We start from the raw sequence: 15,861 nt of genomic DNA on the forward strand, positions 1-15,861 counted from the left end.
ACTGAAATATACTTTTTATTCACTAGCTGGTCAGGCTACAGGAACACAACCATTCTGTCTCTCTGCTCAAGACAACTGCGAAAAGCTCCTCTCTGGGAGAATGGCAACATTAAAAAAGATTATAAGTGTGGCCACTGAGACTGCAGCTCGGTATCGGCCCATTAGGGGAGAGGACCAGTCCCCACTGTTGCATTTTAAAACACTGCATATCCTTCAACCTCCTGACCCTTCCAGTCTCTAGCCTACAAATGTGTACGTACACACCTGCACACTTACAAAATGCATTCACACCTGACTGATCAGCAGAGCTGAAGCCCAGAAATAAAAAGCATTTTTCAATAGATGGTTAAGGAAACTATGGAACATGCGTATCACAGAAGGTGGGTGTTCTTTGTGGACTGCTCTAGACAGGCTACCAAGTTTCACAGAAGTGAGGAAGACCAGGCCCAGAACAAATGCTCAGACCATTTGGATAAACAGTATGGGTTGCACAAGCACCTGCCCATCTGTGCAGAAGTGAGAACGGGCTCTCTCCAGCAGATAGAAGATAGGAAAGACTGGAAAATGGCTTAACCCAAGCCAAGGTCCCCCCCCCCAATTCCTGAAATAATCCATAATCCATATGGCAACTAGAAAATGATCTGGTCATGATGGGTTTCACAAGATGGCACAGCGGGTAAAAGTGCTTACCATGCCATGCCAGCCTGATGACATGAATCAGATTCTTGGACCCCACAAAGGAGAACATAGTGGAAGGAGGCCCCCCAAAGCTGTCCTCTAACTTCCACACGCATGCTATATATAGCGCACAATAATAAAAAAATAGAAAATGCTACTCGTGGGTGATGTGACCTTAAAAACTAGACATTGGGGCTAGGAAAACAGCCCCATGTGCCCCTTGCTAGCACATGAAGCCCCGAGTGCATTTTAAGCATGACAAAATATAAGAATAAAAATTAGACTTTAAATACTCCCTTTTCGTGTAGCTCATGTCTGGGACTCCAGCACTTTGGGGGTGGGGAGGCTGAGGCCAGCTTAGGCTATCTAGTGGATTACAGGCCAAGTTGTGCTCATGTAAAACACTGTTATCATTAATAAATGATGGTGATTTATCTGACATCCCTGGTCAAGCCCCCATGTAGCTCCATCTGCATTCTAATTTGTCCAGCGCCTATCCCTCTACCAGCTCTCTCTGTTTTTAATCCTGCCTATGTTTATGTGTCCGTGTCTATGTGGGTACCTGTGCTTGTGACTACCAGTGTCACTGGTGGCCAGAAACTAAGGTGCTGGTTGTATGCTGCCTAACGTTTTCTGGGAAACCAAGGTAGGTCCCCTGCTCTTGACCACTGAGCCAGCCAGCACCTATCCTGCCTGGCCAGCTCTCTTAACATGACTGTCATTCAGGAGATTCTCTTAAAGCCATAGTGGGGAGGAAGGGGTAGCGCGGCTTAGATTACAAGAAACCCCAACGGGCAACAAAGTGCAATTGCTAACAACAGGAGATGATCCAAGGCAAGGCTCCAGGCTTTAGAGACCCTGGATCTCCCAGCAAGTAGTTCTGTTCAAGGGCAATCCTGAATAAAGGGCTTGACAGGCAATCCAGAACAGGTCAGATTTAAAAGGGGACAGGTGACAAACACCCAACAGAAGAATACGAGCAGCAGCGAGAGGAGCTCCCCTGAACACCTGCCTGCGTGTATGGGCAGGTGCTGCAGCCTGGAGGCCAAGTCCTACCCACCACCATTACACACATCCCAACATCCATCAAGGCAGGGGAGCCGGCTTCTCTGTATCAGCTACAGAGTGGCAGGCACCAGGGACACAGCAGACTTCTGCAAAGCAGTTTACTCTTGGACCAAAAAGAAAACAGCAAAATGGGAGGGCAACAGGCACAAAGAGAAGAAGCCTGAGCACTTCCTCTGGTAGAGTGGGCTAGGTTGTGATGTCTGGGGCAGCACCGGCCATCAGCAGCCGCTCGTGGAGATCTGTGGAGAGGGAGACTACTGCCTGCAGGACTGGGGAAGGCATGGTAATGGGATGTGCCAGCTGCACTGTTGGCAGCTCTACCTCACATCCCCAGGACCCTGTAAGCAGCTGAAAGAGAAGGGTACCTCTGTATGTTTGGCAATCACTGTGCTCCCTTCTTCTTTGCTTTTTTTTTTCTTTTTTCTTTTTTGGTTTTCCAAGACAGGGTTTCTCTGTGTAGCCTTGGCTGTCCTCGAACTCAGAAATCTGCCTGCCTCTGCCTCCCATGTGCTGGCTTCCTCTTTGCTTTTTTGTACACCCTCGCCCGCACCCTGGGTACCTCCTAGATGTTTATGTTCTCAGATATCCCATGCTAACCGTAAGAGCCATCCACAGAAGGTCAGCTTCACCCTCACATCTTGCCAATTCGCCTGACTTTTCCTTTTTTTTCGAGACAGGGTTTCTCTGTATAGCCCTGGCTATCCTGGAACTCTGTAGACCAGGCTAGCCTCAAACTCAGAAATCCGCCTGCCTCTGCCTCCCAAATGCTGGGATTAAAGGCATGCGCCACCACCACCGGGCTCGCCTGATTTTTCCAACCCGGAGACCTGAAGTGTGGGAGCCCATCTCAGATGGGGAGTCAATGCCCCAAAAGCGCTGGGCCTCAAGGCCAGGATTTTGCCTAGGAATGAATTTCATATCCTTCCTTACTACAGCAGTGCTATGGATAGCTGCTATAGCTTGCTGCCTGCATACTCGTATCACAGGAAAAAGAGAGAACCAGAGGAAACCAGTGCCCCACCATCTGACCCACTAAGGGAGGGGGTTGCCGTGGGCGCTGAGCAAAGGTAACAGTCTGAGGCACCTGGCTCTGAGCCTCACCAGATGCAACCCTCATCGCCCTGTCACTCCAGGCTCTGGTAGCACCTACTTCAGAATCAGATTGTAGCAGTAGACTAATTAATTCTTGATTTCAAAATCAGCCTGCAAGCTAACAGCAGCACCCCAGCAGAACAATGCCAGGAAAGGGCTGCCAGTCACCTATGTTCTTGCTGCAGCAGACAACACCTAGCATCTGGGGGAGGCTGAAAGGGACTACCTCAAAGTCTTGAACCTCTACCTGGCCTGCCCCAACTGACACAGAAGGTTCTAAACTAATTGGGGAGAGAGAGGTCCCATGAAATTGCCAGCAGGACATAATAAAACAATTTATCCAGAGTTGACTTCCATAAAGCAAACACATCAGAAATGTCTTTTTTTTTTTTCTTTTTTACCATGGGGCCAGGCTATTTGGCCTTTTATTTTAAAGAAGGAAAAAGGGGGGACCTGTCATTTCTAGACTGGTAGGGATTCCTGCTTCATACCCTCGAGGCCAGCCAGAAAATCTCCCTTAAAGGATCACACAGGCCCACTGACCCAACAGATGTCTCCAGTTACTGGCAATTTACACCCAGCACTTTCTGGGAAAACCATTGTGTTCAAAATCTAGTGTGAGACGAGGCTTTCCTGCAAAACGTCCATAGCCACAGGTATAGTCCTTCAGTTCTGCCTGCAGCTGCTCACAAGTTTGGAAATTCTGCTCAGGAAGCCATTTAGGAGACAAAGCCAGCCCTGATTCCAGGCCCAGCCCTGCCTGCCCACTGCTTCCACACAGCCCCTTCCTCCTTGAACCCTGTCTGGCCCTCCACCCTATTTCCTATGCCCTTTGCTACCTGGCCTGGAGGACCCCAAGGAAGCTACAGGGAGCTAATCCAAGAGACACCAACCAGGGAAGAAGGCAAGTGCTACTCTATACACCCTTTCCACTGTAGCTCTACAAGGGATTTTATGGCGCAGGCCTGCCCAGGTCTGCTGGTGTGAAGAGAGGTTAAGTGACAGCAGAACTCCCAGAGCTGAAACCCTGTCCCAATCCTGCCCCTCTCCAACTCTGGTTGGCGGCGGCGCTCCATGGTTGGCGGCATTTACAGTTGCTTCATTCATCTGGAGGAGGATTAGGATGAGGGTGTGTATATGGGGGTGGGGGGAATACATGGAACTGTCTAATGTTTTCACAAGCAACTGACAGGGAGGTTTAAACACAGCAAAACTCCTGAAGCCACGTGTGGATGCAGGCAAACTGCATACTCTATGGAGTACTGTGCTATGAGAACAACAAAGAATCATGGAATATTCTGGGGTAGATAAGGTGCTTGACTGTCCTTTCTGAAATTCTTGTATTTTCAACTTAAGTGGTTCAAGCAGTCATAAAGAATATAACAACACTCTACACAAAGCCATGTATACACACACACACACACTCACTAGTGCTCTCTAGAAATCTCCTGCTCCCAACCTGGGCTGTTTCCACTAAACCATCACCCCCAACATGACAGGGAAGTAGCACTAATTTGCACACATTGGTCAAAAGGACTACATGCCAGACATTTCATAATAGTGTTTCCCCTCCTTTTATGAAGGGTTACAAAACACATTTGAAAATTTCCGTTTCTATGAATCCCTATAAAACAGCAATAATCAACACTCTTGGTTCCTGCCAGGAGACTAGCAGCCATCACATACAGGCTCTCCCAGGAGCTCTACCCTGTTACTACATTCGAGGAGAGAAACATCTACTCCAAAAGCTTTCAGATGCAGAATGCCAGTCAAAGCTCTCCTCCAGGTGATCAAACTATGAGGGGAGTGCGCTGAACCCAAAGAGCACATATTTACACTTCTTCCCACTCAATTCTTAGATCTCAGCACTGCTTTCCAAAGGAGCAACAAACAATGTATCTATCTTCCTGGCTCCTCTTCCCCAAGCTGCAGCGAGCCACATGGGGAGGCCTGCTGTCTTTGTCATTCTGGACGAAAGAGAACACATCCCATTTCAGAAGGCAGCATCAACAGTCTCTGTCCGGGTATTCCATGGTAGCTGCTGCACACTTACACAGCACTCAGAAAGTGGCCTATAGCCCAGGAGAGATGTGCTACCTCCCATTTCAGGGTTTCCAAGATATCAAAGAAAGATGGGAGACCTATGTTTAATTATCTGACAAAAAATATTCTTCATCTGAGGCTGATCTAAAGAAATGGCAATTTAGTGAGGCATGGCAGCACACACCTTTAATCTCAGTCCTCGACTGAGGCAGAGGCAGGAAGATCTCTGGAAGTTTGAAGGCATCCTGAGCTACAGAGCAAGTTCCAAGACAGCCGGAACTGTTACAGAGAAGCCATGTCTCAAAAACCGAAATCAGACAGAAGGAGGGAGGGAAGAAAGAAAAGGCAACTTGTAACCATCCAGCATAAACTGCTCTGAAGTCTCAACAATAAGCTCCCAGCTTCAACAATGAATGCACAGTCTGAGTATGACACTGAAGAGGATGGTCAACAGCTCAGGGGTGCTCAGCATCTTCTGACCTTATGACTACAAATGAGAACCGGAGAGGACAGCACTATACATGTTCATGACAATGCTAGAACCAGAAAGTTGCCAGCACTGAGTGCTGCTGGACCAATTCACTCTCATACTAGGAAAGAGAAGCAGCCACTGTGGAAGGTCACTCGCAGATTCTTATGAATTTATACACCCTAACCTCACTCATAGGCTTTCACTAAGGTGAACTAAAAATAGGTTCCATATTAAGATCTGTACACAAACCTTAAAGCAAGCTATTCATAACCATCGCAAATGGAAACACACATTTCTACAGATGGAGAGACAAATTTTGGTGTGTCCACACAATGGAATATGATTCAATGGTTAACAAAGAAGCTACTGACTCACAACAAAATGGACAAGTTATGAATGAATTTTGCTAAATGAAGTTGCTAAGTGACATAAAAGGCTGCGCTTCACATGGCTCTACTTATATTTCATTCTGCAAAACATAAACCTATAGACAGAAAGCCCATCAAGGATAGAGGGATTTGGGACTGGTTAGCTTCTATAAAGGGTTGAACAGGGTGATTTCTACAGTGGTATTAGGACAGTAGATAAAGACTGCATTCGTCAGTTCTCATAGAACTGGGGGTGGGGGGTTGCCTTAGTGCAGTCTGGATTTCAACCCAACACAACAACAAACGAACAATAACAAAAACCCCAGCTCTTGGAACTGTATTCACAAACAAGGCATTTCAGGCTACACAAATAAACACCAACCAGGAAGTTGGGGAATCCCAGGCTGGAACTCAGACTGAGTCACATGCCTTTGTGCAGGGTAGGACAGCAGCTGACCTAAGTTACTGGGAACACGGTGTTGTGACTGGAAACTCTTTAAGAGTAGGCAAAAGGACCTGCAAAACATCAACTCTAAGCATGGTCTAACCATCTACACTTGCCTTCCGGGTGCACTAAGGAAAGTGGACACAGGTGAGGCCACTGCTGGGGAGTAGAGGTAGAAGGGTCACAGCAAGGGGCAGTCCATGGGGAGTCTAGTCCCATGGGTTGGCCACAAATAAGACCTAGATGTGGGGGGACAGAGAGATATGGTGTATTTCATTAACGTGTTAAACAACATTTAAAAGGTGCGCACACATATACACACACACTCTTTCTCTCCCAGCTCTACCCACAGAGTGGTATAGTAGCAGCCACACCCCAGTCACAAAGAGCACACCCAGATCCCAGATTCTGATACCATTCTGCAGTGAGAGGAAACAGAGTCCTTTGGATTTGATTTGTGGGCTGGGACAGGAAAAGTCCGTAAGCTTGAGCATCATGTAATGCCAGAAAGTCAGGAAGCAGACAAAAACTCAAAACGAGGGGACATGTCAAAAGGACATAGGAACAGGCCTAAAGAGTCCCTGTCAGGGGCTGGGACATCTGAGTAACAACATAAATAGCACTAAATTCATATGAACTAGATTTCCCACAGACATGAGGTGGAGAGAAAGATTCTTCCTTTCTGCTGTGTTTACCTCCAAAAGCCACAAACCCAACCTAACCATGAGAGAAAGATCAGACAGCTACAGGCTGAGGATCAGTCTACAGAACACTTAGCCAGTGTAGAGTTACTGTTTTTTGTTGCTGTGTCTAAGTACCTGACCACAGCAATGTAAGAAGAGTTTGTTCTGGTCTCCTGGTCTGAGGGGACAACAGTTCATCATGGCAGGAGGCAAGGAGGCAGGTGCACTGGGCAGCTGGTCACACTGCATTCTGAGGGAGCAGAGAGATGAATGCTGGTACTTGTCTGCTTCTTATACAGTCTGGGACTCCAGATCATCAGGTGGTATCAACCACACACATCAGGTGGGTCTTCCCTCTCACACCCAGAGAGGTGTCTCCTGGGTGACTCTAAATCTAGTTTGGTTGACAGTGAAATTGAATATCACAGCCAATACCCCTCAAGATTGTTGAAGGTCTACCTCTTTCTGACATGGCATGGCTGCTGCACTAATGAGCTCACATCCGCTGAAGTTACCTGTACAAGATCTAGTCAGTGGGCATTCTAGCATGGGCTGGGGAGGGCTCGTGAGGTCCTACCCCTAGCTCACAAGCTGTGTGGCAATCGATGGGTTTTGGCCGCTGTGGTGGTGGGACCGCCATCTTTTTAGGATTGTGGCCACTGGTAAGTTGCCTGTGCTCTGGTGAGTGAATGGCCCCATACCCATCTGCAGGAAGGCAGCAGTAACTGGACTCATTGACTTGTTTTTTAAAAGAACATAAAGATAAGCTGAAGGGGTAAGGAGAAATTTGAGAGGTGAGTTGGGGGCTGACCGTCAATCAAGATACAAGTATGAAATTGTCAAAGAATAGATAAAAAGTATTTATTTAAAAAGAACTGCCGTGCTCGCTTTGGCAGCACATACACTAAAATTGGAATGATACAGAGAAGATTAGCATGGCCCCTGCGCAAGAATGACACACAAATTCGTGAAGCGTTCCATATTAAAAAAAAAAAAAAAAAAAAAAGAACTGTCAACGATGGGCATGACGACAGTGATGCTTGCCTTTAATTCTTTAATTCTGTGAGTTGAAGGCCAGTCCAGTCTCCATAGCAAGTTCCAGCCAGCCAGGGCTATATAGAGAGACCATGTCTCAAGACAAAACAAAAGCAAACAAAAAAAAGCCAACAACAACCAAAAACCAAAACCATGAAACACAAGTCAAATCTTAGATGCCGGGGGAGGACCCAGGGAAACGTGATAGCCATAGTCCTATTAATGGACAACAGACAATGATGGCCCTTGCCTTTTGTGATCATAACAACGGCCGTGTGGCTCTACATGGAGTAACAAGCAAATGCTGCTGAGCTAGTAGTGAAAATGGCTAAATCAGATTCAACTGATAGAAAAAGGTGAAGATGGATAAACTAATCTCTCCGGCTCCTCAACTCTGTTGAGAGCGACCCATGGTGGTCACTTCTGTTAAGGAGACACTTCCCTAATCAGTTACTTCCCGCCTGGAAGGTAGGCACAGGAACCACCCAGCAGTGGGTATCTAGTGGCCCAGCAACCTTCTTCAGAGGGACTGACTTCAGTTTAAGAGGTAATACCCAAGGAAGGCTGTTCTTTGCAGACTCCCTTAGACCTGGCTTTGTGAACTGCTTCTGACCAACCAACACTAGGCGAATTGCCTTTAGGGAAAAATAATGCAGGACATATTTCCTTCACTCTCCCTTTCTTCCAATGCTTCTAACACAACAGAAACAGATGTCTTCATGTCCCATGCTGTGACAATGGCCCAATCTGAATGGTAAACTATTACTTCAGTGAAAAGAAGGAATGAGCTCAGGCCTCTGGTCACCCTGTGGCTGCTATACCAGGCCTGGATTGTCTACATAGGAGACCTGGGACTTCAGGCCTGGTACCAATTCATTCAAACTGTCCTCTGACTACCAAGGGCATGCCTCCTCCCCCAATAAATAAATAGTTTGTTCATCATCTCTTTCTAGCTCTCAGCTCTCCTTAGATCTCCTGTGCTAGACCTAAGGCCAACAGGAATTCTGGGTAAAGCTGGAAGCTTAGCTGCAGGCACGGGCCACCTTCTATTTCCACTGACACAAAGGAAAAGACAAAGCAAAAGATAAAGGGCAAAGGTAACACTGAGAAACTGAATGGTAGACAACAGAGACAGAGAAAAGGGACCCTCCTTACCCTACACAATGTACCCAGCCCAGGGGTTCAGAGGCCTCTGGCAGCTATATGATCGAGAATATCAACAGAGGCAATGCAAACACAGGATCTCCCTCCTCATGGATGGCTGCCCACCCTTCCACACCTGCTACAGTGGAGACTAGCTAACGGAAGGCTTTGGACAGCGAGTCTTCTGAATCAAGGTGCAGCAGCTTTCAAATCAACAGATCCTGGGGAACAGCTCACAGGCTAGATGAGGCCACCCTAGTGCCTCCCCCAATTGGTTCTGAACCCCAAGGCAGGGCAGAAGACTCCTTCCCAGGGCAAAGGCCCGGAAAAAAAGGGCCTAACAGACCTCTACCATCAGAGCAGCACCAGACACCAGAAAACTCAGCCCCCGGCCCTGTAGGCCAAAGGACAGTGGAGGGGTGGGGGGAGGTAAAGGTGAATCGACAAGAATGAGAAGCACACTTCCCAAGCTCCGGCTACAATCCTGAGGCTGAGCACAGCAGGAGAGGAAGAGGAAGTGCTCAGAAGCCCCAGAAGCCTGAGGCAGAAACCAATGCACGAAAATGGGTCAGAAATGAAAAGCCCAGTAGAGTTTGAACAAATGCTGAAGAAAATTTGGAGAAAACAGCATAGGGTACAAATGGAAGAGGAGGGGAAGGAAGGAAGTGAAGGCCTGAAGGTCAACCCAGATAGTTTCAGTCTCTGGCAAATGAACCAGGCTCACAAAGAAAGTACGTAAGGACACCCTTCACATGTCAAACTGGGGTTGGGGGGATGCAATACAGGAAAGCCCACAGCAGACATGCTCACAAATCTATACCTCCGAGTTGAAGAGATAGCTCAGTGGTTAAGTGCACACTCTGCCCTTATACAGGACGTGAGCTCAATTTCTAGCACCCACACTGGGCAGCTCATAACTGCCTGTAACTCCAGGTCTAGGGTAAATGACATCCCTCTACAGACATCTGCACTCACAGACGCAAACCCACACAGGCACAAACATAATTAAAAATGAGACGGGGTGGAAGTACAAGTACAAATGCAAATACAGTATGCATATAAGAAACTCTCAAAAAATAAATTAAAACATAATAAAATAAATCTTTTTTTTTTATTTTAAGTATTTGGGCTGAAAAGGTGGCCCAGTATTTTGAATATTTTCAGTGAATCTGGATTAGGTTCCCAGCACTCACATGGCTCAGTTCCAGGAGATCAAATACCCTCTTCTGGTCCCCATAGGCGACCAGGCACACATGTGGCGCACTCATGGCGCACACACACATACATACATTCGGGCAAACATCCACTGATACAAAACAAAAATAAACAAATCTTAGGGAGGGAGAAAGGGAAGAGACAATCGAGAGAGGAGCCAAGCAGACGAGACACAAATGGCCAGCAACAGAAGGACCCTAGCCTTAGCAATGTGGGTTTCATAGTCCCAAGAAACCTCTCACAGCCAAATCTGAACTACCAAGGAGCCATTTCCCATCCTCCAAGCCCACTCCACACCCTCTTCAGCAGCACTAGAGGCATGCCTCACCAAGATGTAGAGCAAAAGAGCCTCCACCCTCCAGGGGGCACACTATAAAGGCCAGGCTCAGCAGGTGCACAGGCCCAGCAAGGCATCTGGAAAACCAGTAACAGAGAAAACCATGCCAAAGACAACTAGATTGATTCCATTGATTGGGGTGGAGGGATGGGGGAGTTAGGGGGGTGAGAGGAAGGCACAAACACATGTGGTGCACAGGTACCCTCCAACTCACATTCAGTCACCTACCAAAGGATCCTATTACCATAGGAGAGGAGCAAAGGTGGTGGGTGGGGGGCACACATCCTCATCTGTCACCAACTCAAGATAAAGCCAGACTCTTTTTTTTTTCTTTTTTTTTTGGGGGGGGGTTTCGAGACAGAGTTTCTCTGGGTAGCCCTGGCTGTCCTGGAACTCACTCTGTAGACCAGGATGGCCTTGAACTCAGAAATCCGCCTGCCTCTGCCTCCCAAGTGCTGGGATCAAAGGCCTGCGCCACTACAGCCCGGCAAGCCAGACAGACTCTTCTTAGAGGTTAAATGCCAGAGGAAACAGCCATGGAACTGTCAGTGCTGCCTTGGGAGAGGCACCGTGGGAAGGACAATGAGGGAGCCATTTATTATAATAAAATGTGTGCAGTAACTTGCTACTTAAGCTTTATAGATCCGCTGGATGTGCACACTCACCAATTCTTTTTTCAAATAATAGTTTTTAAAATCCCATTGCAAACGGGGTGGCCATAGCATCTCAGCATCTGGGCTGCTCCTTGGAGAATTAAGCCCTGGAGAGAGCTGGCCCTGCTGGGCCTCCTAAGGTGTACGCAGGCAAAGTCACTTCCCCTGCTCTGGGAGAGGTGAGGGACCATCCTGCAGGCACTAGGCCTTCCCAGGTTGCCTGTGATGGCTTTACTGCCCACTTCAGAAACATCACCAGAGCAGCACAGCCCTGGTGGCAGCTGTAGCCCTTTCTTACTCACAGCTAGTTAGAAGTTGAGGCTGAGGATCAGTGTATGCTTTTATAAACTTCTTCTTTTCCAGTGTAGGGCCCCATGTGTGCAAACGGAGCACACACTCAACCACAGGGCTACATCCCAACTCTACAGGTGGCTGTAACTCTGAGGTAAGGGGGATCAGGTTTTGGGTTTCTTCAGGTGTCAGAGTGCTATCCTTCATGAATGAAACATGCTGGACTTTCATGTAAAAAAAAAAAAAAAAAAAACCACCTGGCATTTAAACACTTAGGGTAAAGTAATGGGGTGTTCCAGAAAATCTTTCACAACAACTGGGAGGGAGGGATGGGGTGGTGCCTGTGGGATGTTCTTCACCACAGTAGTTTAGCAATCTCAAGCAACAGGCCCAACACACTGGTCACACTTCCGCCCTAGCTGGAAGGCCTGCTCCAGGGTTTTGCAGGTCCTCCCCTCCCTGGGTGGGCGCATCCTGTAGCCCGAAGCCTTGAACCAACAATCACTGTCCCTTCACTAGAGTCTAGTGTGCTTTCCACGACTGGGGAGGCAGTGCTGGGTAAGCACCAAGGCTGCACTTGGCAAACACATGACATGCTGGGGTTAGGGTATGGGGCCATTGCGGGTGTGTGTGTGTGTGTGTGTGTGTGTGTGTGTGTGTGTGTGTGTGTGACCGTAGCCAAGTGCTACATCTTGCTATAGACAGCAACTCTCAGGGTATGAGACAGGGCTGTGGGGGTATGCCATTTTCCTGGCACTAACCTGGTTTTGATATAAAAGGAGAACAAAATGGAAACAGGCATCCTCTTGTGCTCAAAGCCTAGAAGCACCTTGGGGTACAGGGCCTAGGACTGGGACCCTGGGCTTACACCCACAGACAACCCCTCCTCCAAGGCTAGGCAGCAGAAGCTGCCTCACACAGGCTGGTGGCTCACTGTGGGAACTCTGGCCACAGCCCCTGCAGCCCCCCTTCCCAGCAGCTATTCTTGGTCTGTGTCTCCCTTTGGGGGGAGGATAAGGGTGGAAATGATCAGAAGCTAAAGTTAGCAAACTGCAAACAATTGAGGCCAGGAATCTGAGGTCAGCTGAGGACAACAGTTTGTTCTCTGTGGCCCTGAGGTGGTTTAGCAATAAAAAAGGGAACTGAAAATGAAAACAGATCTGGAAGGCACCCAAGCCCTGCTGGGACCAGGCACGCTGAGGGTGGCCCCAGGTGGGCCAGGCCAGATGGCCGAGCAGACCCCTCCCATGGTATCCCACTTTGCAAAGAGATCCTCTGGATCCTGGCAACACACTCAAGGGCACCTACAACTCTGGCTGCAGAGATCGTAGGACAAGCCTTCCCAGTTCTAAGCTAGCTGAGACCTTTTTTTTTTTTTTGCTGGGTGGCCAGCACTATAGCTGTAAAGCCTATGACGACTGCACCTTAGAACTAGGCTGGCAAGTCTCTTGTTCTGGGCCTGTTGGCCATTTTCCTTTTTAACATGACCCATTGAAACTGCCTTGGTGACAGACAAAGAAAGCCAAAAAGGGAATCTGAGGGTGCCAGGAGACTCACTCAAGCAGGAGGCTTCTTGAAGCCCAGTTCCTGGGCAGGGCATTGCTTTTCTGTCACCACCCTCTGCAGCCCCTCCTCTTGAAGGCCCACCCAGTGTCTGAGTAGGCCACAGGCTGAGAGGAGGTGCCAGTGGAGCACAGTCAGGCCAGCTGTGTTGCTGGCTGCACACAGGCAGGGGTGGAGGACACAGTCTAGCCTTGTCTTGCTCCATGCTGAAAAGCTCTTTCCAACCACAGCTCCTACTCAGGAGGACCCACTGCTCAGTGTCCTGGGTTTCTTCTATCTGGTGATGCCACCACTGGGGACTTAAGAAATGATACCCTCCCTGTTCCTTAGGGACTCTGGCTTTGGCCATGTGATAAAAGAGATTGAACCTTTTATTAAGTTTCTTTCAATCCAATACCGAAAGTTGAAAGAAATGAATCAACCAGAAGGCCTATCAGGGGGGCTGGAGAGATGGCTCAGTGATTAAGAGTACTTATTGCCTACTCTTCCAGAGGTCCTGAGTTCAATTCCCAGCAACCACATGGTAGCTCACAACCATCTGTAATGGGATCCGATGCCCTCTTTTGGTGTGCATGAAGGCAGAGTACTCATATATAGAGAATAAATAAAATAAATACACCTTAAAAAAGAAAAGGAGGTCCCATCCCCAAGGACAGTTGTTAGCATTCGGCCTAAACTCCACCCTACAGTTACCTGGCATTAGTTAGGTGTGCTCTGCCCCATAGTTACCTGGCAACAGCCAGATAGGCCTGACCCACTAAAAAAGAGGCTGCTTGTCCCCTCCTCCCTCTCTTGCTCTTCCCTTCTAGCTCTGTCCCCTCATCCCTCCCGCCCCAGCCCCCCCACCCCCACCCTTTCCAAGTGTCCATGGCTGGTCTCTACTCTTCCCCTCGCCCTGCCTTTCTCTGCCTCTACTACCTTCTTAATTCCCCTCCCCATGTCCTGAATAAACTCTATTCTATACTATATGGTTGTGTGGCTGGTCCCTCAGGGGGAAGGGATGCCTCTGCATGGGCCCACTGACATCATACTTTGCCACACCTCCATAGAACATAGCCCCCCTTTTCTCTTTATCTTTTTATAAACACAGCAGTAGTGGTCCAGATTGAGATGAAAGATGCCAGAGTCCTCCCTGGGTTTGAGGAAGGTACACGGGTGCACTATACCCCACCCCCCAAGCAGTCGTATTTCCATTTCAATGGAGAAACAAAAGGGTGTATAATGGGGGAACAGGGTGATTCTGCCTGTGGTGCCCTGGGCCAGAGTCAGACCACCACCAAGAGGAACTGCACACAGGTATTAATCTCAGCAGTCACTAAGTCTGCTGTCCACACTTAAGCCAGGCAGAGCTGGAGCAGGCAGGGCCCACTTTATTACTGTGGCTACTAAGTCTTCATGTCAAGCAGAAGCCAGAATTCTAAGGGCCTGAAGAGAGCACATGGAAGAGCCCATTCCAGGGTACCTTTCCTCTACCATAGAGAACGTGGGGGCCCTTCCTGCAGACAGCTGGGAAAGTGGAGGTGTAGTCCACTGGAAGCATTCTGCGAGCTAGCCCTGTTCAGGCTTCTGTTGGGAAACACTTTCCTTCAACATCTGAGAATCCTGTCTTTCAAGGCTGGATCATAAAGCTTTCAGGGTGTGAAGCAAGGTCACAGGGTGCACTGTTTCCCTGGAAGCAGCTTTATTTCCCTTTAAAAGGAGAGGCTACAGTTCCTGGGTGAAGGGTGAGCCTGGACTCCTCGTCCCAAGCCTACTTGAACAGCGACTTCTGTTTACTGCAAAATCCTCTAGCCATCTAACGAAAGCATACTTCCTTCTTTGCTGAGGTATGGACCGCAGGGATCCTCAGGCCTTCCTAAGCGGCTACTTACTGACCTGCATGAAAGGCACATTCCTTAGCTGGTTCCTAGGAATTCACACTGGAATTACTGAGGATAGCAGTCACGAAGCTGCTGCAGGAGAGCACATCACTACAGGCGGCCATGCGTATCTGACCTGGGGCTTGAGTCAGAAGGCAGAGAAAGGGACTGCACGAGAGAGAGCAGCCCACCGATGACCAGGTGAGGGTTGTGCGATGAGTAGTAAGCACAAGGTTCTGGATGTCGTCTCTAGCAAAGAACACACACAAGTCAGGCTGAAAATCACTTAGTGCCTTGTGGACACTCCCACGATCAAACCTAGTGGCAGAGCACTTGACTAGAAGGCTAAGGCTCTGGGTTCAATTCCTAGCACCACCCACGTTGTTGACAATGTCAACAACACTGATGACTGTGGGTAAAGTGTTTGATTTCCTTCCAGTGTTTCCTCGACGGCTTCCTGTTGCCTAAATAATTTTTAATGAAGATGTTCAAATTTCACCATCAGAAAGGTGAAGTGAAGAGAAGATGTTCGAGTCAGTGTTTTAACAAGGTAAGACAGACAACAGCAGCATGCACCTTATGCTGCCCCGAGAGCCCTAACAATGAGATGCAGCTGTCAACCCCGGCCTCTCGGGCCTTGACAGAATTTGGAATCTGCCTCCAGGTCCTGGGATGGTGAGGTGGGGTGTTCTTGCAGAGTTGTTCTGAAGACTTCCCCACTTGGACAACTGTGGCCTATCTTCTAGCATCTTTCACTGTCAGCATCATGTTCTCATGGGAGGGCCATGAAGACTGCTTACTCCATCCCACAAGGACCGGGGCCAATGGCTGCCAAGCCTGGGCTTTGGCTAAACTATGGGGGATTCTCAGAGCTCAGTGCACTTCACATTCTCTGCTGACCTGAACTATCAGAGCC

The 15,861-nt window shown here is 48.5% G+C and overlaps 1 protein-coding gene and 1 non-coding gene across 2 annotated transcripts in view; one reads left to right on the forward strand and one right to left on the reverse strand.

Annotated features, from left to right (window-relative positions):
- Klf13 (Kruppel like factor 13) overlaps positions 1-15,861 on the reverse strand; it is a 52,948-nt gene that overhangs the window by 12,574 nt on the left and 24,513 nt on the right. The window lies entirely within an intron of this gene.
- On the forward strand, positions 7,730-7,836 carry LOC116104195. Its single transcript, XR_004123731.1, has one exon. It is a non-coding gene; the product is annotated as a U6 spliceosomal RNA (small nuclear RNA).

The sequence above is a fragment of the Mastomys coucha genome, unplaced genomic scaffold, assembly GCF_008632895.1.
Source record: "Mastomys coucha isolate ucsf_1 unplaced genomic scaffold, UCSF_Mcou_1 pScaffold21, whole genome shotgun sequence".
Lineage (NCBI taxonomy): Eukaryota > Metazoa > Chordata > Mammalia > Rodentia > Muridae > Mastomys > Mastomys coucha.